At 44.2% G+C, this 23654-nt stretch overlaps 1 long non-coding RNA gene and 13 other non-coding genes across 14 annotated transcripts in view; all 14 read left to right on the top strand.

Moving 5' to 3' along the window:
* The window catches only part of Snhg14 (small nucleolar RNA host gene 14), a 1177441-nt gene that overhangs the window by 1019235 nt on the left and 134552 nt on the right, over positions 1–23654 (top strand). Inside the window, exons 127-132 of the long non-coding RNA NR_146211.1 lie at positions 4388–4433; positions 18337–18426; positions 19747–19869; positions 21617–21739; positions 22120–22161; positions 23484–23602. This is a non-coding gene — a long non-coding RNA (small nucleolar RNA host gene 14). The remainder of the gene's footprint in view (positions 1–4387; positions 4434–18336; positions 18427–19746; positions 19870–21616; positions 21740–22119; positions 22162–23483; positions 23603–23654) is intronic.
* Positions 329–407, top strand: Gm25221. Its single transcript, XR_003946988.1, has one exon. It is a non-coding gene; the product is annotated as a small nucleolar RNA SNORD115 (small nucleolar RNA).
* On the top strand, positions 2200–2278 carry Gm25988. The gene has a single exon (XR_003946987.1). It is a non-coding gene; the product is annotated as a small nucleolar RNA SNORD115 (small nucleolar RNA).
* On the top strand, positions 4070–4148 carry Gm22130. The gene has a single exon (XR_003946991.1). It is a non-coding gene; the product is annotated as a small nucleolar RNA SNORD115 (small nucleolar RNA).
* Gm23145 lies at positions 5941–6019 on the top strand. Its single transcript, XR_003947056.1, has one exon. It is a non-coding gene; the product is annotated as a small nucleolar RNA SNORD115 (small nucleolar RNA).
* On the top strand, positions 7810–7888 carry Gm26337. Its single transcript, XR_003947059.1, has one exon. It is a non-coding gene; the product is annotated as a small nucleolar RNA SNORD115 (small nucleolar RNA).
* Positions 9678–9756, top strand: Gm24872. Its single transcript, XR_003946947.1, has one exon. It is a non-coding gene; the product is annotated as a small nucleolar RNA SNORD115 (small nucleolar RNA).
* Gm25449 lies at positions 11542–11620 on the top strand. Its single transcript, XR_003947025.1, has one exon. It is a non-coding gene; the product is annotated as a small nucleolar RNA SNORD115 (small nucleolar RNA).
* Gm23356 lies at positions 13408–13486 on the top strand. Its single transcript, XR_003946945.1, has one exon. It is a non-coding gene; the product is annotated as a small nucleolar RNA SNORD115 (small nucleolar RNA).
* Positions 15275–15353, top strand: Gm24528. The gene has a single exon (XR_003946944.1). It is a non-coding gene; the product is annotated as a small nucleolar RNA SNORD115 (small nucleolar RNA).
* Gm25229 lies at positions 16774–16852 on the top strand. Its single transcript, XR_003946998.1, has one exon. It is a non-coding gene; the product is annotated as a small nucleolar RNA SNORD115 (small nucleolar RNA).
* Positions 18063–18141, top strand: Gm25463. The gene has a single exon (XR_003946943.1). It is a non-coding gene; the product is annotated as a small nucleolar RNA SNORD115 (small nucleolar RNA).
* Gm24088 lies at positions 19932–20010 on the top strand. Its single transcript, XR_003947069.1, has one exon. It is a non-coding gene; the product is annotated as a small nucleolar RNA SNORD115 (small nucleolar RNA).
* On the top strand, positions 21802–21880 carry Gm24799. The gene has a single exon (XR_003947063.1). It is a non-coding gene; the product is annotated as a small nucleolar RNA SNORD115 (small nucleolar RNA).

The raw sequence follows: 23654 nt of genomic DNA, 5'->3' as shown, positions 1-23654 counted from the left end.
GTAGTAATACAAGAGGTAACCCCAGGACAGTTTCTCCACAATGAAGTTGTGCCAATAGAGCTCCAGAAAAATGTCTCTCTCCTCTGACCTTTATTTAAAGAAGGGACAACAAGCGCCTTGACTTCTTTCCCTTTCCTCCTTAGGGAAGACATTCTTCCAAGTATCAAGAAAGGGAGCTCTTGCTTCCATGGAAGATATTTCCTCCCAACAATCCCTCTCCAGTTCCATGTGACCATTCCTACTCTGAGCCAGTTCTGGAAAGGAAGGTAAGTGGTTGGATTAGGTTAGGTGATATCCAAGTAGAGGTAGCCAAATTCTGTCTAGGACTGGGTCAATGATGACAACCCAATGTCATGAAGAAAGTTGATGACATAAAATTCATGCTCAATAGGATTACGCTGAGGCCCAACCAGGGCGACAGAGTCACAAGAGGTCCGTTGACTCCTTGGGGGGCTCTTGGGTGACTTCCCTGAAGTCCTCAGATGCTCTTGCCCTGTTTCCCATGAGAGGAAATATGGATATCTAGGGTGCACATTGGTTGGCAAACACTGCATGCCAACAAGCACCTAGTCCCACAATGGAACCTTGGGCATTTCTGCAAGGATCGCACCTTGCTCATGACAATGTCTTTTCTGGTGTTTTGCAGTCATCTCACATGCCACCTTGGAAGGCAGAGAAACACAGATAATCAGGTAAGTGGTCAGAACATGGTAAAGCCTCCACATCCAGGTGACCTCCCCCTTCATGATTTGGCTTTCAATTCTCAGCCAGTCGGTCCTTTTGGAATTTGGGGATAACAAAATGGTATGCAAAGATACCAAAGGAGCTCGATTTAGGCTATGTTCTCCGATGTACATCCCCTGGTTTGTAACGTTTTAAGGAATGTGTTCAACTCCCTATAATTGTTTTTTCATAATTTTGACCTACTTCTCATGGAGAGAGGAGGATGACATTTTTTGAATATTGGCATCTCATACTTTGATGCTTACAATTCCATGGCAAATAACTACAGGAGGACAACACTGGCCTCCAGGGCCTTATGGGACTCTTCCTTTCCCTTGACAGGGGAGGCCCATGTGACAGAGCCTTTCTTAGGGCAAAAAAAGGATTCTATGATATCCAAAAAGGCTGTCCTCCCCAGGATGGGTTCATAAAGGGAAATCCCTCTAGCAGATGTTCCAAAGATCTCACCCCAGAGACAATTTACCCATGTGGAAAGGGTGAGATATTAATTTTTACATTGGTGCCCACCACATTCCAAATTTCCTTCATGGTATCATTTGGGGCACTTACTGAACCTCACTGCAGAATCACTGAGGAAAAAAAGCTCTACACATTAGGTTGATACGGGGTAAGGCCAGGTGTTTAAAGAACCTAATTCCACTTTGATTCATAACACCAAGCCCTGACTTGAGTCCAGCAACAGTGGTTACTCTCAAGTTTTACAGCAGGGCAACCCATAACACCTTGACACAAATGGACCCATGTATAGACATGGGTTCTCTGGCCTGGGCCAGGATTCTCGGGAGATTTTCAGGAATCACCTGTCACGTTGAGTCGGGCCTTACAACATAGACCTTACAGAGGTCTGATGCCACATTTGCACTTTGAGCAAAAACACACAGTTACTTTAATCACCCTCGAAATACCTATCTGTAGTGGTTTTATTCAATTATTTTTTGTCCTATCCATAGAACTTGAGCAGCTCATCTTGAGTGTTGATACCTACAAAATTGTGAGGCTAAGGTCACTAGGGATGTGGCTGTTGCTTCGAGAGGAAGCAGTAAATCTTTATTGGAATTCCAGGGATCCTTTGCGTGCCCTCTGATGTTTCTGTATGGTAGCCAGGAAGACTTGAGTGTGCTGGGCTGGTAGTAATACAAGAGGTAACCCCAGGACAGTTTCTCCACAATGAAGTTGTGCCAATAGAGCTCCAGAAAAATGTCTCTCTCCTCTGACCTTTATTTAAAGAAGGGACAACAAGCGCCTTGACTTCTTTCCCTTTCCTCCTTAGGGAAGACATTCTTCCAAGTATCAAGAAAGGGAGCTCTTGCTTCCATGGAAGATATTTCCTCCCAACAATCCCTCTCCAGTTCCATGTGACCATTCCTACTCTGAGCCAGTTCTGGAAAGGAAGGTAAGTGGTTGGATTAGGTTAGGTGATATCCAAGTAGAGGTAGCCAAATTCTGTCTAGGACTGGGTCAATGATGACAACCCAATGTCATGAAGAAAGTTGATGACATAAAATTCATGCTCAATAGGATTACGCTGAGGCCCAACCAGGGCGACAGAGTCACAAGAGGTCCGTTGACTCCTTGGGGGGCTCTTGGGTGACTTCCCTGAAGTCCTCAGATGCTCTTGCCCTGTTTCCCATGAGAGGAAATATGGATATCTAGGGTGCACATTGGTTGGCAAACACTGCATGCCAACAAGCACCTAGTCCCACAATGGAACCTTGGGCATTTCTGCAAGGATCGCACCTTGCTCATGACAATGTCTTTTCTGGTGTTTTGCAATCATCTCACATGCCACCTTGGAAGGCAGAGAAACACAGATAATCAGGTAAGTGGTCAGAACATGGTAAAGCCTCCACATCCAGGTGACCTCCCCCTTCATGATTTGGCTTTCAATTCTCAGCCAGTCTGTCCTTTTGGAATTAGGGATAACAAAATGGTATGCAACGGTACCAAAGGAGCTTGATAGAGGCTATGTTTTCCGAAGTACATCCCCTGGTTTGTAACATTTTAAGGAATGGGTTCAACTCCCGACAATTGTTTTTTCATAATTTTGACCTACTTCTCATTGAGAGAGGAGGATGACATTTTTTGAATATTGGCACCTCATACTTTGATGCTTACAATTCCATTGGAAATAGCTTCAGGAGGACAACACAGGCCTCCAGAGCCTTATGGGACTCTTCCTTTCCCTTGACAGGGGAGGCCCAAGAGACAGAGCATTTCTTAGGGAAAAAGAAGGATTCTATGATATCCAAAAAGGCTGTCCTCCCCAGGATGGGTTCACAAAGGGCACTCCCTCTAGCAGTTATTCCAAAAATCTCACCTCAGAGACAATTTACCCATGTGGAAAGGGTGAAATATTCATTTTTACCTTGGTGCCCACCACATTCCAAATTTCCTTCATGGTGTCATTTAGGGCAATTACTGAACCTCACTGCAAAATCACTGAAGAAAAAAAGCTCTACACATTAGTTTGATACAGGGTAAGGCCAGGTGTTTAAAGAACGAAATTCCACTTTGATTCATAACACCAAGGCCTGACTTGAGTCCAGCAACAGTGGTTACCCTCACGTTTTACAGCATGGCAACCCATAACACCTTGACACAAATGGACCCATGTATAGACATGGGTTCTGTGGCCTGGGCCAGGATTCTCGGGAGATTTTCAGGAATCACCTGTCAAGTTGAGTCGGGCCTTACAACATACACCTTACAGAGGTCTGATGCCACATTTGCACTTTGAGCAAAAACACACAGTTACTTTAATCACCCTCGAAATACCTATCTGTAGTTGTTTTATTCAATTATTTTTTTGTCCTATCCATAGAACTTGGGCAGCTCAACTTGAGTGTTGATACTACAAAATTGTGAGGCTAAGGTCACATGTGATGTGGCTGTTGCTTCGAGAGGAAGCAGTAAATCTTTATTGGAATTCCAGGGTTCCTTTGTGTGTCCACTGATGTTTCTATATGGTAGCCAGGAAAACTTGTGTGTGCTGGGCTGATAGTAATACAAGAGGTAACCCCAGGACAGTTTCTCCACAATGAAGTTGTGCCAATAGAGCTCCAGAAAAATGTCTCTCTTCTCTGGCCTTTACTTAAAGAAGGGATAACAAGCGCCTTGACTTCTTTCCCTTTCCTCCTTAGGGAAGACATTCTTCCAAGTATCAAGAAAGGGAGCCCTTGCTTCCCTGGAAGACATTTCGTCCCAGCAATCACTCTCCAGTTCCATGTGATCATTCCTACTCTGAGCCAGTTTTGGAAAGGAAGGTAAGTGGTTGGATTTGATTAGGTGATATCCAAGTAGAGGTAGCCGAATTCTGTCTAGGACTGGGTCAATGATGAAAACCCAATGTCATGAAGAAAAGTGATGACATAAAATTCATGCTCAATAGGATTACGCTGAGGCCCAACCAGGGCGACAGGGTTACAAGAGGTCCATTGACTCCTTGGGGGGCTCTTGGGTGACTTCCCTGAAGTCCTCAGATGCCCTTGCCCTGTTTCCCATGAGAGGAAATGTGGACATCTAGGGTGCACATTGGTTGGCAAACACTGCATGCCAACAAGCACCTAGTCCCACAATGGAACCTTGGGCATTTCTGCAAGGATCGCACCTTGCTCATGACAATGTCTTTTCTGGTGTTTTGCAGTCATCTCACATGCCCCCTTGGAAGGCAGAGAAACACAGATAATCAGGTAAGTGGTCAGAACATGGTAAAGCCTCCACATCCAGGTGACCTCCCCCTTCATGATTTGGCTTTCAATTCTCAGCCAGTCGGTCCTTTTGGAATTTGGGGATAACAAAATGGTATGCAAAGGTATCAAAGGAGCTCTATTTAGGCTATGTTCTCCGATGTACATCCCCTGGTTTGAAACGGTTTAAGGAATGTGTTCAACTCCCGACAATTGTTTTTTCATAATTTTGACCTACTTCTCATGGAGAGAGGAGGATGACATTTTTTGAATATTGGCATCTCATACTTTGATGCTTACATTTCCATGGCAAATAGCTACAGGAGGACAACACAGGCCTCCAGGCTCTTATGGGATCTTCCTTTCCCTTGACAGGGTTTGCACAAGTGACTTAGCCTTTCTTAGGGAAAAAGAAGGATTCTATGATATCCAAAAAGGCTGTCCTCCCCAGAATGGGTTCACAAAGGGCAATTCCTCTAGCAGATATTCCAAAGATCTCACCCCAGAGACAATTTACCCATGTGGATAGGGTGAGATAATCATTTTTACCTTGGTGCCCACCACATTCATATTTTTTTCATGGTATCATTTAGGGCACTTACTGAACCTCACTGCAGAATCACTGAGGAAAAAAAGCTCTACACATTAGGTTGATACAGGGTAACACCAGGTGTTTAAAGAACCTAATTCCACTTTGATTCATAACACCAAGGCCTGACTTTAGTCCAGTAAGAGTGCTTACACTCACGTTTTACAGCAGGGCAACCCATAACACGTTGACAAAAATGGATACATGTATAGACATGGGTTCCGTGGCCTCGGTCCAGGATTCTCGGGAGATTTTCAGGAATCACCTTTCACTTTGAGTCAGGTCGTACAACATAGACCTTACAGAGGTCTGATGCCACATTTGCACTTTGAGCAAAAACACACAGTTACTTTAATCACCCTCGAAATACCTATCTGTAGTTATTTTATTCAATTATTTTTTTGTCCTATCCATAGAACTAGGGCAGCTAAACTTGAGTGTTGATACCTACAAAATTGTGAGGCTAAGGTCACATGTGATGTGGCTGTTGCTTCGAGAGGAAGCAGTAAATCTTTATTTGAATGCCAGGGATCCTTTGTGTGTCCACTGATGTTTCTGTATGGTAGCCAGGAAGACTTGTGTGTGCTGTGATGGTAATAATACAAGAGGTAACCCCAGGACAGTTTCTCCACAATGAAGTTGTGCCAATAGAGCTCCAGAAAAATGTCTCTCTCCTCTGACCTTTATTTAAAGAAGGGACAACAAGCGCCTTGACTTCTTTCCCTTTCCTCCTTAGGGAAGACATTCTTCAAAGTATCAAGAAAGGGAGCCCTTGCTTCCCTGGAAGACATTTCATCCCAGCAATCCCTCTCCAGTTCCATGTGACCATTCCTATTCTGAGCCAGTTTTGGAAAGGAAGGTAAGTGGTTGGATTAGGTTAGGTGATATCCAAGTAGAGGTAGCCGAATTCTGTCTAGGACTGGGTCAATGATGACAACCCAATGTCATGAAGAAATGTGATGACATAAAATTCATTCTCAATAGGATTACACTGAGGCCCAACCAGGGCGACAGGGTTACAAGAGGTCCATTGACTCCTTGGGGGGCTCTTGGGTGACTTCCCTGCAGTCCTCAGATGCCCTTGCCCTGTTTCCCATGAGAGGAAATGTGGACATCTAGGGTGCACATTGGTTGGCAAACACTGCATGCCAACAAGCACCTAGTCCCACAATGGAACCTTGGGCATTTCTGCAAGGATCGCACCTTGCTCATGACAATGTCTTTTCTGGTATTTTGCAGTCATCTCACATGCCACCTTGGAAGGCAGAGCAACACAGATAATCAGGTAAGTGGTCAGAACATGGTAAAGCCTCCACATCCAGGTGACCTCCCCCTTCATTATTTGGCTTTCAATTCTCAGCCAGTCTGTCCTTTTGGAATTAGGGATAACAAAATGGTATGCAACGGTACCAAAGGAGCTCTATTTAGGCTATGTTCTCCGATGTACATCCCCTGGTTTGTTAGGGTTTAAGGAATATGTTCAACTCCTGACAATAGTTTTTTCATAATTTTGACCTACTTCTCATGGAGAGAGGAGGATGACATTTTTTGAATATTGGCATCTCATACTTTGATGCTTACAATTCCATTGGAAATAGCTACAGGAGGACAACACAGGCCTCCAGGGCCTTATGGGACTCTTCCTTTCCCTTGACAGGGGAGGCCCAAGTGACAGAGCTTTTCTTAGGGAAAAAAAAGGATTCTATGATATCCAAAAAGGCTGTACTCCCCAGGATGGGTTCACAAAGGGCAATTCCTCTAGCAGATATTCCAAAGATCTCACCCCAGAGAAAATTTACCCATGTGGATAGGGTGAGATATTCATTTTTACCTTGGTGCCCACCACATTCTAAATTTCCTTCATGGTATCATTTAGGGGAATTACTGAACCTCACTGCAGAATCACTGAGGAGAAAAAGCTCTACACATTAGGTTGATAGAGGGTAAGGCCAGGTATTTAAAGAACCTAATTCCACTTTGATTCATAACACCAAGCCCTGACTTGAGTCCAGCAACAGTGGGTACCGTCACGTTTTAAACAGGGCAACCCATAACACCTCGACACAAATGGATCCATGTTTAGACATGGGTTCTGTGGCCTGGGCCCAGGATTCTCGGTAGATTTTCAGGAATCAACTTTCATGTTGAGTCGGGTCTTACAACATAGACCTTACAGAGGTCTGATGTCACATTTGCACTTTGAGCAAAAACATACAGTTACTTTAATCACCCTGGAAATACCTATCTGTAGTTGTTTTATTCAATTATTTTTTTGTCCTATCCATAGAACTTGGGCAGCTCAACTTGAGTGTTGATACCTACAAAATTGTGAGGCTAAGGTCACATGTGATGTGGCTGTTGCTTCGAGAGGAAGCAGTAAATCTTTATTGGAATGCCAGGGATCCTTTGTGTGTCCACTGATGTTTCTGTATGGTAGCCAGGAAGACTTGTGTGTGCTGGGCTGGTAGTAATACAAGAGGTAACCCCAGGACAGTTTCACCATAATGAAGTTGTGCCAATAGAGCTCCAGAAAAATGTCTCTCTCCTCTGACCTTTATTTAAAGAAGGGACAACAAGCGCCTTGACTTCTTTCCCTTTCCGCCTTAGGGAAGACATTCTTCCAAGTATCAAGAAAGGGAGCCCTTGCTTCCCTGGAAGACATTTCGTCCCAGCAATCACTCTCCAGTTCCATGTGACCATTCCTACTCTGAGCCAGTTCTGGAAAGGAAGGTAAGTGGTTGGTAGGTTAGGTGATATCCAAGTAGAGGTAGCCGAATTCGGTCTAGGACTGGGTCAATGATGACAACCCAATGTCATGAAGAAAAGTGATGACAGAAAATCCATGCTCAATAGGATTACGCTGAGGCCCAACCAGGGCGACAGGGTCACAAGAGGTCCGTTGACTCCTTGGGGGGCTCTGGGTGACTTCCCTGAAGTCCTCAGATGCCCTTGCCCTGTTTCCCATGAGAGGAAATGTGGACATCTAGGGTGCACATTGGTTGGCAAACACTGCATGCCAATAAGCACCTAGTCCCACAATGGAACCTTGGGCATTTCTGCAAGGATCGCCCCTTGCTCATGACAATGTCTTTTCTGGTGTTTTGCAGTCATCTCACATGCCACCTTGGAAGGCAGAGAAACACAGATAATCAGGTAAGTGGTCAGAACATGGTAAAGTCTCCACATCCAGGTGACCTCCCCCTTCATGATTTAGCTTTCATTTCTCAGCCAGTCTGTCCTTTTGGAATTTGGGGATAACAAAATGGTATGCAAAGGTACCAAAGGAGCTCGATTTAGGCTATGTTCTCTGATGTACATCCCCTGGTTTGTAACATTTTAAGGAATGTGTTCAACACCCGATAATTGTTTTTTCATAATTTTGACCTACTTCTCATTGAGAGAGGAGCATGACATTTTTTGAATCTTAGGATCTCATACTTTGATGCTTACAATTTTATGTCAAATAGCTACAGTAGGACAACACAGGCCTCCAGGGCCTTATGGGATCTTCCTTTCCCTTGACAGGGGAGGCCCAAGTGACTGATCCTTTCTTAGGGAAAAAGAAGGATTCTATGATATACAAAAAGGCTGTCCTCCCCAGGATGGGTTCACAAAGGGCAATCCCTCTAGCAGATATTCCAAAGATCTCACCCCAGAGACAATTTACCAATGTGGATATGGTGAGATATTCATTTTTACCTTAGTGCCCACCACATTCAAATTTCCTTCATGGTATCATTTAGGGCACTTACTGAACCTCACTGCAGAATCACTGAGGAAAAAAAGCTCTACACATTAGGTTGATACAGGTTAAGGCCAGGTGTTTAAAGAACCTAATTCCACTTTGATTCATAACACCAAGGCCTGACTTGAGTCCAGCAACAGTGGTTACCCTCACGTTTTACAGCAGGACAACCCATAACACCTTGACAAAAATGGATCCATGTATAGACATGGGTTCTGTGGCCTGGGCCCAGGATTCTCGGGAGATTTTCAGGAATCACCTTTCGCGTTGAGTCGGGTCTTTCAACATAGAACTTACAGAGGTCTGATGCTACATTTGCACTTTGAGCAAAAACACAGTTACTTTAATCACCCTCGAAATACCTATCTGTAGTTGTTTTATTCAATTATTTATTTGTTCTATCCATAGAACTTGGGCAGCTCAACTTGAGTGTTGATACCTACAAAATTGTGAGGCTAAGTTCACATGTGATGTGGCTGTTGCTTTGAGAGCAAGCAGTAAATCTTTATTAGAATGCCATTGTTCCTTTGTGTGTCCACTGATGTTTCTCTATGGTAGCCAGGAAGACTTGTGTGTGCTGGGCTGGTAGTAGTACAAGAGGTAACCCCAGGACAGTTTCTGCACAATGAAGTTGTGCCAGTAGAGCTCCAGAAAAATGTCTCTCTCCTCTGACCTTTATTTAAAGAAGGGACAACAAGCGCCTTGACTTCTTTCCCTTTCCTCCTTAGGGAAGACATTCTTCAAAGTATCAAGAAAGGGAGCCCTTGCTTCCCTGGAAGACATTTCGTCCCAGCAATCAATCTCCAGTTCCATGTGACCATTCCTACTCTGTGCCAGTTTTGGAAAGGAAGGTAAGTGGTTGGATTAGGTTAGGTGATATCCAAGTAGAGGTAGCCGAATTCTGTCTAGGACTGGGTCAATGATGACAACCCAATGTCATGAAGAAAGGTGATGACATAAAATTCATGCTCAATAGGATTACGCTGAGGCCCAACCAGGACGACAGGTTTACAAGAGGTCCATTGACTTCTTGGGGGGCTCTTGGGTGACTTCCCTGAAGTCCGCAGATAACCTTGCCTGTTTCCCATGAGAGGAAATGTGGACATCTAGGGTGCACATTGGTTGGCAAACACTGCATGCCAACAAGCACCTAGTCCCACAATGGAACCTTGGGCATTTCTGCAAGGATCGCACCTTGCTCATGACAATGTCTTTTCTGCTGTTTTACAGTCATCTCACATGCCACCTTGAAAGGCAGAGAAACACAGATAATCAGGTAGGTGGTCAGAACATGGTAAAGCCTCCACATCCAGGTGACATCCCCGTCATGATTTGGTTTTCAATTCTCAGCCAGTCTGTCCTTTTAGAATTAGGGATAACAAAATGGTATGCAATGGTACCAAAGGAGCTCTATTTAGGCTATGTTCTCCGATGTACATCCCCTGGTTTGTAATGGTTTAAGGAATGTGTTCAACTCCCGACAATTGTTTTTTCATAATTTTGACCTACTTCTCATGGAGAGAGGAGGATGACATTTTTTGAATATTGGCATCTCATACTTTGATGCTTACAATTCCATTGGAAAAAGCTACAGGAGGACAACACAGGCCTCCAGGGACTTATGGGACTCTTCCTTTCCCTTGACAGGGGAGGCCCAAGTGACAGAGCCTTTCTTAGGGAAAAAAAGGATTCTATGATATCCAAAAAGGCTGTACTCCCCAGGATGGGTTCACAAAGGGCAATTCCTCGAGCAGATATTACAAAGATCTCACCCCAGAGAAAATTTACCCATGTGGATAGGGTGAGATATTCATTTTTACCTTGGTGCCCACCACATTCTAAATTTCCTTCATGGTATCATTTAGGGCACTTACTGAACCTCACTGCAGAATCACTGAGGAAAAAAAGCTCTACACATAGGGTGATACAGGGTAAGGCCAGGTGTTTAAAGAACCTAATTCCACTTTGATTCATAACACCAAGGCCTGACTTGAGTCCAGCAACAGTGGTTACCCTCACGTTTTACAGCAGGGCAACCCATAACACCTTGACACAAATGGATGCATGTATAGACATGGGTTCTGTGGCCTGGGCCCAGGATTCTCGGGAGATTTTCAGTAATCACCTTTCACTTTGAGTCGGGTCGTACAACATAGACATTACAGAGGTCTGATGCCACATTTACACTTTGAGTAAAAACACACAGTTACTTTAATCACCCTCGAAATACCTATCTGTAGTTGTTTTATTCAATTTTTTTGTCCTATCCATAGAACTTGGGCAGCTCAACTTGAGTGTTGATACCTACAAAATTGTGAGGCTAAGGTCACCTGTGATGTGGCTGTTGCTTCGAGAGGAAACAGTAAATCTTTATTGGAATCCAGGGTTCTTTTGTGTGTCCACTGATGTTTCTCTATGGTAGCCAGGAAGACTTGTGTGTGCTGGACTGGTAGTAATACAAGAGGTAACCCCAGGACAGTTTCTGCACAATGAAGTTGTGCCAGTATAGCTCCAGAAAAATGTCTCTCTCCTCTGACCTTTATTTAAAGAAGGGACAACAAGCGCCTTGACTTCTTTCCCTTTCCTCCTTAGGGAAGACATTCTTCCAAGTATCAAGAAAGGGAGCCCTTGCTTCACTGGAGGACATTTCCTCCCAGCAATCCCTCTCCAGTTCCATGTGACCATTCCTACTCTGAGCCAGTTCTGGAAAGGAAGGTAAGTGGTTGGATTAGGTTAGGTGATATCCAAGTAGAGGTAGCCGAATTCTGTCTAGGACTGGGTCAATGATGACATCCCAATGTCATGAAGAAAGGTGATGACATAAAATTCATGCTCAATAGGATTACGCTGAGGCCCAACCAGGGCGACAGGGTTACAAGAGGTCCATTGACTCCTTGGGGGGCTCTTGGGTGACTTCCCTGAAGTCCTCAGATGCCCTTGCCCTGTTTCCCATGAGAGGAAATGTGGACATCTAGGGTGCACATTGGTTGGCAAACACTGCATGCCAACAAGCACCTAGTCCCACAATGGAACCTAGGGCATTTCTGCAAGGATCGCCCCTTGCTCATGACAATGTCTTTTCTGGTGTTTTGCAGTCATCTCACATGCCACCTTGGAAGGCAGAGAAACACAGATAATCAGGTAAGTGGTCAGAACATGGTAAAGCCTCCACATCCAGGTGACATCCCCTTCATGATTTGGCTTTCAATTCTCAGCCAGTCGGTCCTTTTGGAATTTGGGATAACAAAATGGTATGCAACGGTACCAAAGGAGCTCTATTTAGGCTATAATCTCCGATGTACATCCCCAGGTTTGTAACGGTTTAAGGAATGTGTTCAACTCCCGACAATAGTTTTTTCATAATTTTGACCTACTTCTCATGGAGAGAGGAGGATGACATTTTTTGAATATTGGCATCTCATACTTTGATGCTTACAATTCCATTGGAAAAAGCTACAGGAGGACAACACAGGCCTCCAGGGCCTTATGGGACTCTTCCTTTCCCTTGACAGGGGAGGCCCAAGTGACAGAGCCTTTCTTAGGGAAAAAAAGGATTCTATGATATCCAAAAAGGCTGTACTCCCCAGGATGGGTTCACAAAGGGCAATTCCTCGAGCAGATATTACAAAGATCTCACCCCAGAGAAAATTTACCCATGTGGATAGGGTGAGATATTCATATTTACCTTGGTGCCCACCACATTCCAAATTTCCTTCATGGTATCATTTAGGGCACTTACTGAACCTCACTGCAGAATCACTGAGGAAAAAAAGCTCTACACATTAGGTTGATACAGGGTAAGGCCAGGTGTTTAAAGAACCTAATTCCACTTTGATTCATAACACCAAGGCCTGACTTGAGTCCAGCAACAGTGGTTACCCTCACGTTTTACAGCAGGGCAACCCATAACACCTTGACACAAATGGATGCATGTATAGACATGGGTTCTGTGGCCTGGGCCCAGGATTCTCGGGAGATTTTCAGTAATCACCTTTCACTTTGAGTCGGGTCGTACAACATAGACATTACAGAGGTCTGATGCCACATTTACACTTTGAGTAAAAACACACAGTTACTTTAATCACCCTCGAAATACCTATCTGTAGTTGTTTTATTCAATTTTTTTGTCCTATCCATAGAACTTGGGCAGCTCAACTTGAGTGTTGATACCTACAAAATTGTGAGGCTAAGGTCACCTGTGATGTAGCTGTTGCTTCGAGAGGAAACAGTAAATCTTTATTGGAATCCAGGGTTCCTTTGTGTATCCACTGATGTTTCTCTATGGTAGCCAGGAAGAATTGTGTGTGCTGGGCTGGTAGTAATACAAGAGGTAACCCCAGGACAGTTTCTGCACAATGAAGTTGTGCCAGTATAGCTCCAGAAAAATGTCTCTCTCCTCTGACCTTTATTTAAAAAAGGGACAACAAGCGCCTTGACTTCTTTCCCTTTCCTCCTTAGGGAAGACATTCTTCCAAGTATCAAGAAAGGGAGCCCTTGCTTCCCTGGAGGACATTTCCTCCCAGCAATCCCTCTCCAGTTCCATGTGACCATTCCTACTCTGAGCCAGTTCTGGAAAGGAAGGTAAGTGGTTGGATTAGGTTAGGTGATATCCAAGTAGAGGTAGCCGAATTCTGTCTAGGACTGGGTCAATGATGACAACCCAATGTCATGAAGAAAGGTGATGACATAAAATTCATGCTCAATAGGATTACGCTGAGGCCCAACCAGGGCGACAGGGTTACAAGAGGTCCATTGACTCCTTGGGGGGCTCTTGGGTGACTTCCCTGAAGTCCTCAGATGCCCTTGCCCTGTTTCCCATGAGAGGAAATGTGGACATCTAGGGTGCACATTGGTTGGCAAACACTGCATGCCAACAAGCACCTAGTCCCACAATGGAACCTTGGGCATTTCTGCAAGGATCGCACCTTGCTCATGACAATGTCTTTTCTGGTGTTTTGCAGTCATCTCACATGCCACCTTGGAAGGCAGAGAAACACAGATAATCAGGTAAGTGGTCAGAACATGGTAAAGCCTCCACATCCAGGTGACATCCCCTTCATGATTTGGCTTTCAATTCTCAGCCAGTCTGTCCTTTTGGAATTTGGGATAACAAAATGGTATGCAACGGTACCAAAGGAGATCTATTTAGGCTATGTTCTCCGATGTACATCCCCAGGTTTGTAACGGTTTAAGGAATGTGTTCAACTCCCGACAATTGTTTTTTCATAATTTTGACCTACTTCTCATGGAGAGAGGAGGATGACATTTTTTGAATATTGGCATCTCATACTTTGATGCTTACAATTCCATTGGAAAAAGCTACAGGAGGACAACACAGGCCTCCAGGGCCTTATGGGACTCTTACTTTCCCTTGAGAGGGGAGGCCCAAGTGACAGAGCCTTTCTTAGGGAAAAAAAAGGATTCTATGATATCCAAAAAGGCTGTACTCCCCAGGATGGGTTCACAAAGGGCAATTCCTCTAGCAGATATTCCAAAGATCTCACCCCAGAGAAAATTTACCCATGTGGATAGGGTGAGATATTCATTTTTAACTTGGTGCCCACCACATTCCAAATTTCCTTCATGGTATCATTTAGGGCACTTACTGAACCTCACTGCAGAATCAATGAGGAAAAAAAGCTCTACACATTAGGTTGATACAGGGTAAGGCCAGGTGTTTAAAGAACCTAATTCCACATTGATTCATAACACCAAGGCCTGACTTGAGTCCAGCAACAGTGGTTACCCTCACGTTTTACAGCAGGGCAACCCATAACACCTTGACACAAATGGATGCATATATAGACATGGGTTCTGTGGCCTGGGCCCAGGATTCTCGGGAGATTTTCAGTAATCACCTTTCACGTTGAGTCGGGTCGTACAACATAGACATTACAGAGGTCTGATGCCACATTTACACTTTGAGTAAAAACACACAGTTACTTTAATCACCCTCGAAATACCTATCTGTAGTTGTTTTATTCAATTTTTTTGTCCTATCCATAGAACTTGGGCAGCTCAACTTGAGTGTTGATACCTACAAAATTGTGAGGCTAAGGTCACCTGTGATGTGGCTGTTGCTTCGAGAGGAAACAGTAAATCTTTATTGGAATCCAGGGTTCCTTTGTGTATCCACTGATGTTTCTCTATGGTAGCCAGGAAGACTTGTGTGTGCTGGGCTGGTAGTAATACAAGAGGTAACCCCAGGACAGTTTCTGCACAATGAAGTTGTGCCAGTATAGCTCCAGAAAAATGTCTCTCTCCTCTGACCTTTATTTAAAGAAGGGACAACAAGCGCCTTGACTTCTTTCCCTTTCCTCCTTAGGGAAGACATTCTTCCAAGTATCAAGAAAGGGAGCCCTTGCTTCCCTGGAGGACATTTCCTCCCAGCAATCCCTCTCCAGTTCCATGTGACCATTCCTACTCTGAGCCAGTTCTGGAAAGGAAGGTAAGTGGTTGGATTAGGTTAGGTGATATCCAAGTAGAGGTAGCCGAATTCTGTCTAGGACTGGGTCAATGATGACAACCCAATGTCATGAAGAAAGGTGATGACATAAAATTCATGCTCAATAGGATTACGCTGAGGCCCAAAAAGGGCGACAGGGTTACAAGAGGTCCATTGACTCCTTGGGGGGCTCTTGGGTGACTTCCCTGAAGTCCTCAGATGCCCTTGCCCTGTTTCCCATGAGAGGAAATGTGGACATCTAGGGTGCACATTGGTTGGCAAACACTGCATGCCAACAAGCACCTAGTCCCACTATGGAACCTTGGGCATTTCTGCAAGGATCGCACCTTGCTCATGACAATGTCTTTTCTGGTGTTTTGCAGTCATCTCACATGCCACCTTGGAAGGCAGAGAAAGACAGATAATCAGGTAAGTGGTCAGAACATGGTAAAGCCTCCACATCCAGGTGACATCCCCTTCATGATTTGGCTTTCAATTCTCAGCCAGTCTGTCCTTTTTGAATATGGGGATAACAAAATGGTATGCAACAGTACCAAAGGAGCTTGATTTAGGCTATGTTCTCCCATGCAGATCCCCTAGTTTGTAAAGTTTTAAGGAATGTGTTCTAATCCCGAAAATTGTTTTTTCATAATTTTGACCTACTTCTCATGGATAGAGGAGGATGACATTTTTGAACTCATTCGGTTGATACAGGGTAAGGCCATGTGTTTAAAGAACCTAATTCCACTTTCATTCATAACACCAAGGCCTGATTTGAGTCCAGCAACAGTGGTTACCCTCACGTTTTACAGCAGGGCAACCCATAACACCTTGACACAAATGGATACATGTATAGAGATGGGTTTGTGGCCTGGGCCCAGGATTCTCGGGAGATTTTCAGGAATCACCTTTCACATTGAGTCGGGTCTTACAACATAGACCTTACAGAGGTCTGATGCCACATTTGCACTTTGAGCAAAAACACACAGTTACTTTAATCACCCTCGAAATACCTATCTGTAGTTTTTTTATTCAATTATTTTTTTGTCCTATCCATAGAACTTGGGCAGCTCAACTTGAGTGTTGATACCTACAAAATTGTGAGGCTAAGGTAACATGTGATGTGGCTGTTGCTTCGAGAGGAAGCAGTACATCTTTATTGGAATGCCAGGGTTCCTTTCTGTGTCCACTGATGTTTCTCTGTGGTAGCCAGGAAGACTTGTGTGTGCTGGGCTGGTAGTATTACAAGAGGTAACCCCAGGACAGTTTCTGCACAATGAAGTTGTCCCAGTAGAGCTCCAGAAAAATGTCTCTCTCCTCAGATCTTTATTTAAAGAAGGGACAACAAGCGCCTTGACTTCTTTCCCTTTCCTCCTTAGGGAAGACATTCTTCCAAGTATCAAGAAAGGGAGCCCTTGCTTCCCTGGAAGATATATTCTCCCAGCAATCCTCCTCCAGTTCCATGTGACCATTCCTACTCTGAGCCAGTTTTGGAAAAGAAGGTAAGTAGTTGGATTAGGTTACGTGATATCCAAGTAGAGGTAGCCGAATTCTGTCTAGGACTGGGTCAATGATGACAACCCAATGTCATGAAGAAGGGTGATGACATAAAATTCATGCTCAATAGGATTACGCTGAGGCCCAACCAGGGCGACAGGGTCACAAGAGGTCAGTTGACTCCTTTGGGGGCCTTATGGTACACTTCCTTTCCCTTGAGAGGGGAGGCCCAAGTGACAGATCCTTTCTTAGGTAAAAAGAAGGATTCTATGATATCCAAAAAGGCTGTCCTCCCCAGGATGGGTTCACAAAGGGCAATCCCTCTAGCAGATATTCCAAAGATCTCACCCTAGAGACAATTTACCCATGTGGAAAGGGTGAGATATTCATTTTTACCTTGGTGCCCACCACATTCCAAATTTCCTTCATGGTATCATTTAGGGCACTTACTGAACCTCACTGCAGAATCACTGAGGAAAAAAAGCTCTACACATTAGGTTGATACAGGGTAAGGCCAGGTGTTTAAAGAACCTAATTCCACTTTGATTCATAACACCAAGGCCTGACTTGAGTCCAGCAACAGTGGTTACCTTCATGTTTTACAGCAGGGCAACCCATAACACCTTGACACAAATGGATCCATGTATAGACATGGGTTCTGTGGTCTGGGCCCAGGATTCTCCGGAGAATTTCAGGAATCACCTTTCACTTTGAGTCGGGTCGTACAACATAGACCTTACAGAGGTCTGATGCCACATTTGCACTTTGAGCAAAAACACAGTTACTTTAATCACCCTCCGAATACCTATCTGTTGTTGTTTTATTCAATTATTTTTTTCTCCTATCCATAGAACTTGGGCAGCTCAACATGAGTTTTGATACCTACAAAATTGTGAGGCTAAGGTTACATGTGATGTGGCTGTTGCTTCGAGAGGAAGCAGTAAATCTTTATTGGAATGCCAGGGTTCCTTTCTGTGTCCACTGATGTTTCTCTATGGTAGCCAGGAAGACTTGTGTATGCTGGGCTGGTAGTAATACAAGAGGTAACTCCAGGACAGTTTCTGCATAATGAAGTTGTGCCAGTAGAGCTCCAGAAAAATGTCTCTCTCCTCTGACCTTTATTTAAAGAAGGGACAACAAGGGCCTTGACTTCTTTCCCTTTCCTCCTTAGGGAAGACATTCTTCCAAGTATCATGAAAGGGAGCCCTTGCTTCTCTGGAAGACATTTCCTCCCAGCAATCCCTCTCCAGTTCCATGTGACCATTCCTACTCTGAGCCAGTTTTGGAAAGGAAGGTAAGTGGTTGGATTAGGTTAGGTGATATCCAAGTAGAGGTAGCCAAATTCTGTCTAGGACTGGGTCAATGATGACAACCCAATGTCATGAAGAAAGGTGATGACATAAAATTCATGCTCAATAGGATTACGCTGAGGCCCAACCAGGGTGACAGGGTCACAAGAGGTCCGTTGACTCCATGGGGGGCTCTTGGGTGACTTCAATGAAGTCCTCAGATGCCCTTTCCCTGTTTCCCATGAGAGGAAATGTGGACATCTAGGGTGCACATTGGTTGGCAAACACTGCATGCCAACAAGCACCTAGTCCCACAATGGAACCTTGGGCAGTTCTGCCAGTATTGTCCCTTGCGCATGACAGTGTCTTTTCTGGTGTTTTGCAGTCATCTCACATGCCAACTTGGAAGGCAGAGAAACACAGATAATCAGGTATGTGGTCAGGACATGGTAAAGCCTCCACATCCAGGTGACCTCCCCCTTCATGTATTGGCTTTCAATTCTCAGCCAGTTTGTCCTTTTGGAATATGGAGATAACAAAATGGTATGCAACGGTACCAAAGGAGCTCGATTTAGGCTATGTTCTCCCATGCAGATCCCCTGGTTTGTAAAGTTTTAAGGAATGTGTTCTACTCCCGATAATTGTTTTTTCATAATTTTGACCTACTTCTCAAGGAGAGAGGAGGATGACATTTTTTGAATGTTGGGATCTCATATTTGATGCTTAAAATTCCATGACAAATAGCTACAGGAGGACAAAATAGGCCTCCAGGGCCTTATGGGCTCTTCTTTTCCCTTGACAGGGGAGGCTCAAGTGACAGAGATTTTCTTAGGGAAAAAGAAGGATTCTATGATATCCAAAAAGACTGTCCTCCCCAAGATGGGTTCACAAAGGGCAATCCCTCTAGAAGATATTCCAAAGATCTCACCCCAGAGACAATTTACCCATGTGGAAAGGGTGAGATAATCATTTTTGCCTAAGTGCCCACCACATTCATATTTCCTTCATGGTATCATTTAGGGCACTTACTGAACCTCACTGCAGAATCAATGAGGAAAAAAACCTCTACACAATAGGCTGATACAGGGTAAGGCCAGGTGTTTAAAGAACCTAATTCCACTTTGATTCATAACACCAAGGCCTGACTTGAGTCCAGCAACAGTGGTTACCCTCACGTTTTACAGCAGGGCAACCCATAACACCTTGACACAAATGGATGCATGTATAGACATGGGTTCTGTGGACTGAGACCAGGATTCTCTGGAGATTTTCAGGAAGCACCTTTCACGTTTTGTCTGGTCATACAACATAGACCTTACAGATGTCTGATTCCACATTTGCACTTTGAGCAAAAACACACAGTTACTTTAATCACCCTCGAAATACCTATCTGTAGTTGATTTATTCAATTATTTTTTTGTCCTATCCATAGAACTTGGGCAACTCAACTTGAGTGTTGATACCTACAAAATTGTGAGGCTAAGGTCACATGTGATGTGGCTGTTGCCTCAAGAGGAAGCAGTAAATCTTTATTGGAATCCAGGGTTCCTTTGTGTGTCCACTGATGTTTCTCTATGGTAGCCAGGAAGACTTGTGTGTGCTGGGCTGGTAGTAATACAAGAGGTAACCCCAGGACAGTTTCTGCACAATGAAGTTGTGCCAGTAGAGCTCCAGAAAAATGTCTCTCTCCTCTGACCTTTATTTAAAGAAGGGACAACAAGGGCCTTGACTTCTTTCCCTTTCCTCCTTAGGGAAGACATTCTTCCAAGTATCATGAAAGGGAGCCCTTGCTTCCCTGGAAGACATTTCGTCCGAGCAATCCCTCTCCAGGTCCATGTGACCATTCCTACTCTGAGCCAGTTTTGGAAAGAAAGGTAAGTAGTTGGATTAGGTTAGGTGATATCCAAGTAGAGGTAGCCGAATTCTATCTAGGACTGGGTCACTGATGACAACACAATGTCATGAAGAAAGGTGATGACATAAAATTCATGCTCAATAGGATTACTTTGAAGCCCAACCAGGGTCACAGGGTCAGAAGAGGTCCATTGACTCTTTGGGGGGCTCTTGGGTGACTTCAATGAAGTCCTCAGATGCCCTTGCCCTGTTTCCCATGAGAGGAAATGTGGACATCTAGGGTGCACATTGGTTGGCAAACACTGCATGCCAACAAGCACCTAGTCCCACAATGGAACCTTGGGCATTTCTGCAAGGATTGTCCTTTGCGCATGACAGTGTCTTTTCTTGTGTTTTGGAGTCATCTCACATGCCACCTTGGAAGGCAGAGACACAGATAATCAGGTAAGTGGTCAGAACATGGTAAAGCCTCCACATCCAGGTGACCTCACCCTTCATGTATTGGCTTTCAATTCTCAGCCAGTCTGTCCTTTTGGAATATGGGGATAACAAAATGGTATGCAACTGTATCCAAAGGAGCTCGATTTAGGCTATGTTCTCCCATGCAGATCCCCTGGATTGTAACGTTTTAAGGAATGTGTTCAACGCCCGATAATTGTTTTTTCATAATTTTAACCTACTTCTCATGGAGAGTGGAGAATGACATTTTTTGAATGTTGGGATCTCATACTTTGATGCTTACAATTCCATGGCAAATAGCTACAGGAGGACAACACAGGCCTTCAGGGCCTTATGGGACTCTTCCTTTCCTTTGACAGGGAGGCCCAAATGACAGAGCCGTCTTAGGGAAAAAGAAGGATTCTATGATATCCAAAAAGGCTGTCCTCCCCAGGATGGGTTCACAAAGGGCAATCACTCTAGTAGATATTCCAACGATCTCACCCCAGAGACAATTTACCCATGTGGATAGGGTGAGATATTCATTTTTACCTTGGTGCAGACCACATTCCAAATTTCCTTCATTTTATCATTTAGGGCACTTACTGAACCTCACTGCACAATCACTGAGGAAAAAAAGCTCTACACAATAGGTTGATACAGGGTAAGGCCAGGTGTTTAGAGAACCTAATTCCACTTTGATTCATAACACCAAGGTCTGACTTGAGTACAGCAACAGTGGTTACCCTCACGTTTTACAGCAGGGCAACCCATAACACCTTTACACAAATGGTTCCATGTATAGACATTGGTTCTGTGGCCTGGGCCCAGGATTTTCGGGAGATTTTCAGGAATCACCTTTCACATTGAGTCGAGTCGTACAACATAGACCTTACAGAGGTCTGATGCCACATTTGCACTTTGAGCAAAAACACACAGTTACTTTAATCACCCTCGAAATACCTATCTGTACTTGTTTCATTCAATTATTTTTTTGTCCTATCCATAGAATTTTGGCAGCTCAACTTGAGTGTTGATACCTACAAAATTTTGAGTCTAAGGTCACATGTCATGTGGCTGTTGCTTTGAGAGGAACCAGGAAATCTTTATTGGAATGCCAGGGTTCCTTTTTGTGTCCACTGATGTTTGTCTATGGTAGCCAGGAAGACTTGTGTGTGCTGGGCTGGTAGTAATACAAGAGGTAAACCCCGGACAGTTTCTGCACAATGAAGTTGTGCCTGTAGAGCTCCAGAAAAATGTCTCTCTCCTCTGACCTTTATTTAACGAAGGGACAACAAGCGCCTTGACTTCTTTCCCTTTCCTCTTTAGGGAAGACATTCTTCCAAGTATCAAGAAAGTGAGCCCTTGCTTCCCTAGAAGACATTTCGTTCCAGCAATCCCTCTCCAGTTCCATGTGACCATTCCTACTCTGAGCCAGTATTGGAAAGAAAGGTAATTGGTTGGATTAGGTTAGGTGATATCCAAGTAGAGGTAGCCGAATTCTGTCTAGGACTGGTTCAATGATGACAACCCAATGTCATGAAGAAAGGTGATGACATAAAATTCATGCACAATAGGATTACGCTGAGGCCCAACCAGAGCGACAGGGTCACAAGAGGTCCATTGACTCCTTGGGGGGCTCTTGGGTGACTTCCCAGAAGACCTCAGATGTCCTTGCCCTGTTTCCCATGAGAGGAAATGTGGATATCTAGGGTGCACATTGGTTGGCAAACACTCCATGCCAATAAGCACCTAGTCCCACAATGGAACCTTGGGCATTTCTGCAAGGATCGTCCCTTGCTCATGACAATGTCTTTTCTGGTGTTTTGCAGTCATCTCACAACCTTGGAAGGCAGAGAATCACAGATAATCAGGTAAGTAGTCAGAACATGGTAAAGCCTCCACATCCAGGTGACCTCCCCTTTCATGCTTTGGCTTTCAATTCTTGGCCAGGCTGTCCTTTTGGAATTTGGGGATAACAAAATGGTATGCAACGGTACTAAAGGAGCTCGATTTAGGCTATGTTCTCCCATGCAGATCCCCTGATTTGTAAAGTTTTAGAAATATGTTCAACTCCCGATAATTGTTTTTTCATAATTTTGACCTACTTCTCATGGAGAGAGGAGGATGACATTTTTTGAATGTTGGGATCTCATACTTTGATGCTTACAATTCCATTGGAAAAAGCTACAGGAGGACAACACAGGCCTCCAGGGCCTTATGGGACTCTTCCTTTCCCTTGACAGGGGAGGCCCAAATGACAGAGCCTTTCTTAGGGAAAAAGAAGGATTCTATGATATCCAAAAAGGCTGTCCTCCCCATGGTGGGTTCACAATGGGCAATCCCTCTAGCAGATATTCCAACGATCTCTCCCCAGAGACAATTTACCCATGTGGATAGGGTGAGATATTCATTTTTACCTTGGTACCCACCACATTCCAAATTTCCTTCATGGTATCATTTAGGGCACTTACTGAACCTCACCACAGAATCACTGAGGAAAAAAAGCTCTACACATTAGGTTGACACAGGGTAAGGCCAGGTGTTTAGAGAACCTAATTCCACTTTGATTCATAACTCCAAGGTCTGACTTGAGTCCAGCAACAGTGGTTACCCTCATGTTTTACAGCAGGGCAACCCATAAAACCTTTACACAAATGGTTCCACGTATAGACATGGGTTTTGTGGACTGGGCCCAGGATTTTCGGGAGATTTTCAGGAATCACCTTTCACGTTGAGTCGGGTCATACAACATAGACCTTTCAGAGGTCTGATGCCACATTTGCACTTTGAGCAAAAACACACAGATACTTTAATCACCCTCCAAATACCTATCTGTAGTTGTTTTATTCAATTATTTTTTTGTCCTATCCATAGAACTTTGGCAGCTCAACTTGAGTGTTGATACCTACAAAATTGTGAGGCTAAGGTCACATGTGATGTGGCTTTTGCTTTGAGAGGAAGCATTAAATCTTTACTGGAATGCCAGGGTTCCTTCCTATGTCCGCTGATGTTTCTCTATGGTAGCCAGGAAGACTTGTGTGTGCTGGGCTGGTAGTAATACAAGAGGTAACCCCAGGACAGTTTCTGCACAATGAAGTTGTGCCTGTAGAGCTCCAGAAAAATGTCTCTCTCCTCTGACCTTTATTTAAGAATGGACAACAAGTGCCTTGACTTCTTTCTCTTTCCTCCTTAGGGAAGACATTCTTCCAAGTATCAAGAAAGGGAGCCCTTCCTTCCCTAGAAGACATTTCGTTCCAGCAATCCCTCTCCAGTTCCATGTGACCATTCCTACTCTGAGCCAGTTTTGGAAAGGTAGGTAATTGGTTGGATTAGGTTAGGTGATATCCAAGTAAGATAGCCGAAT

The sequence above is a fragment of the Mus musculus genome, chromosome 7 (genome assembly GCF_000001635.26).
Source record: "Mus musculus strain C57BL/6J chromosome 7, GRCm38.p6 C57BL/6J".
Taxonomy (NCBI): Eukaryota; Metazoa; Chordata; class Mammalia; order Rodentia; family Muridae; genus Mus; species Mus musculus.
This window is presented reverse-complemented; position numbering and strand designations above follow the sequence as displayed.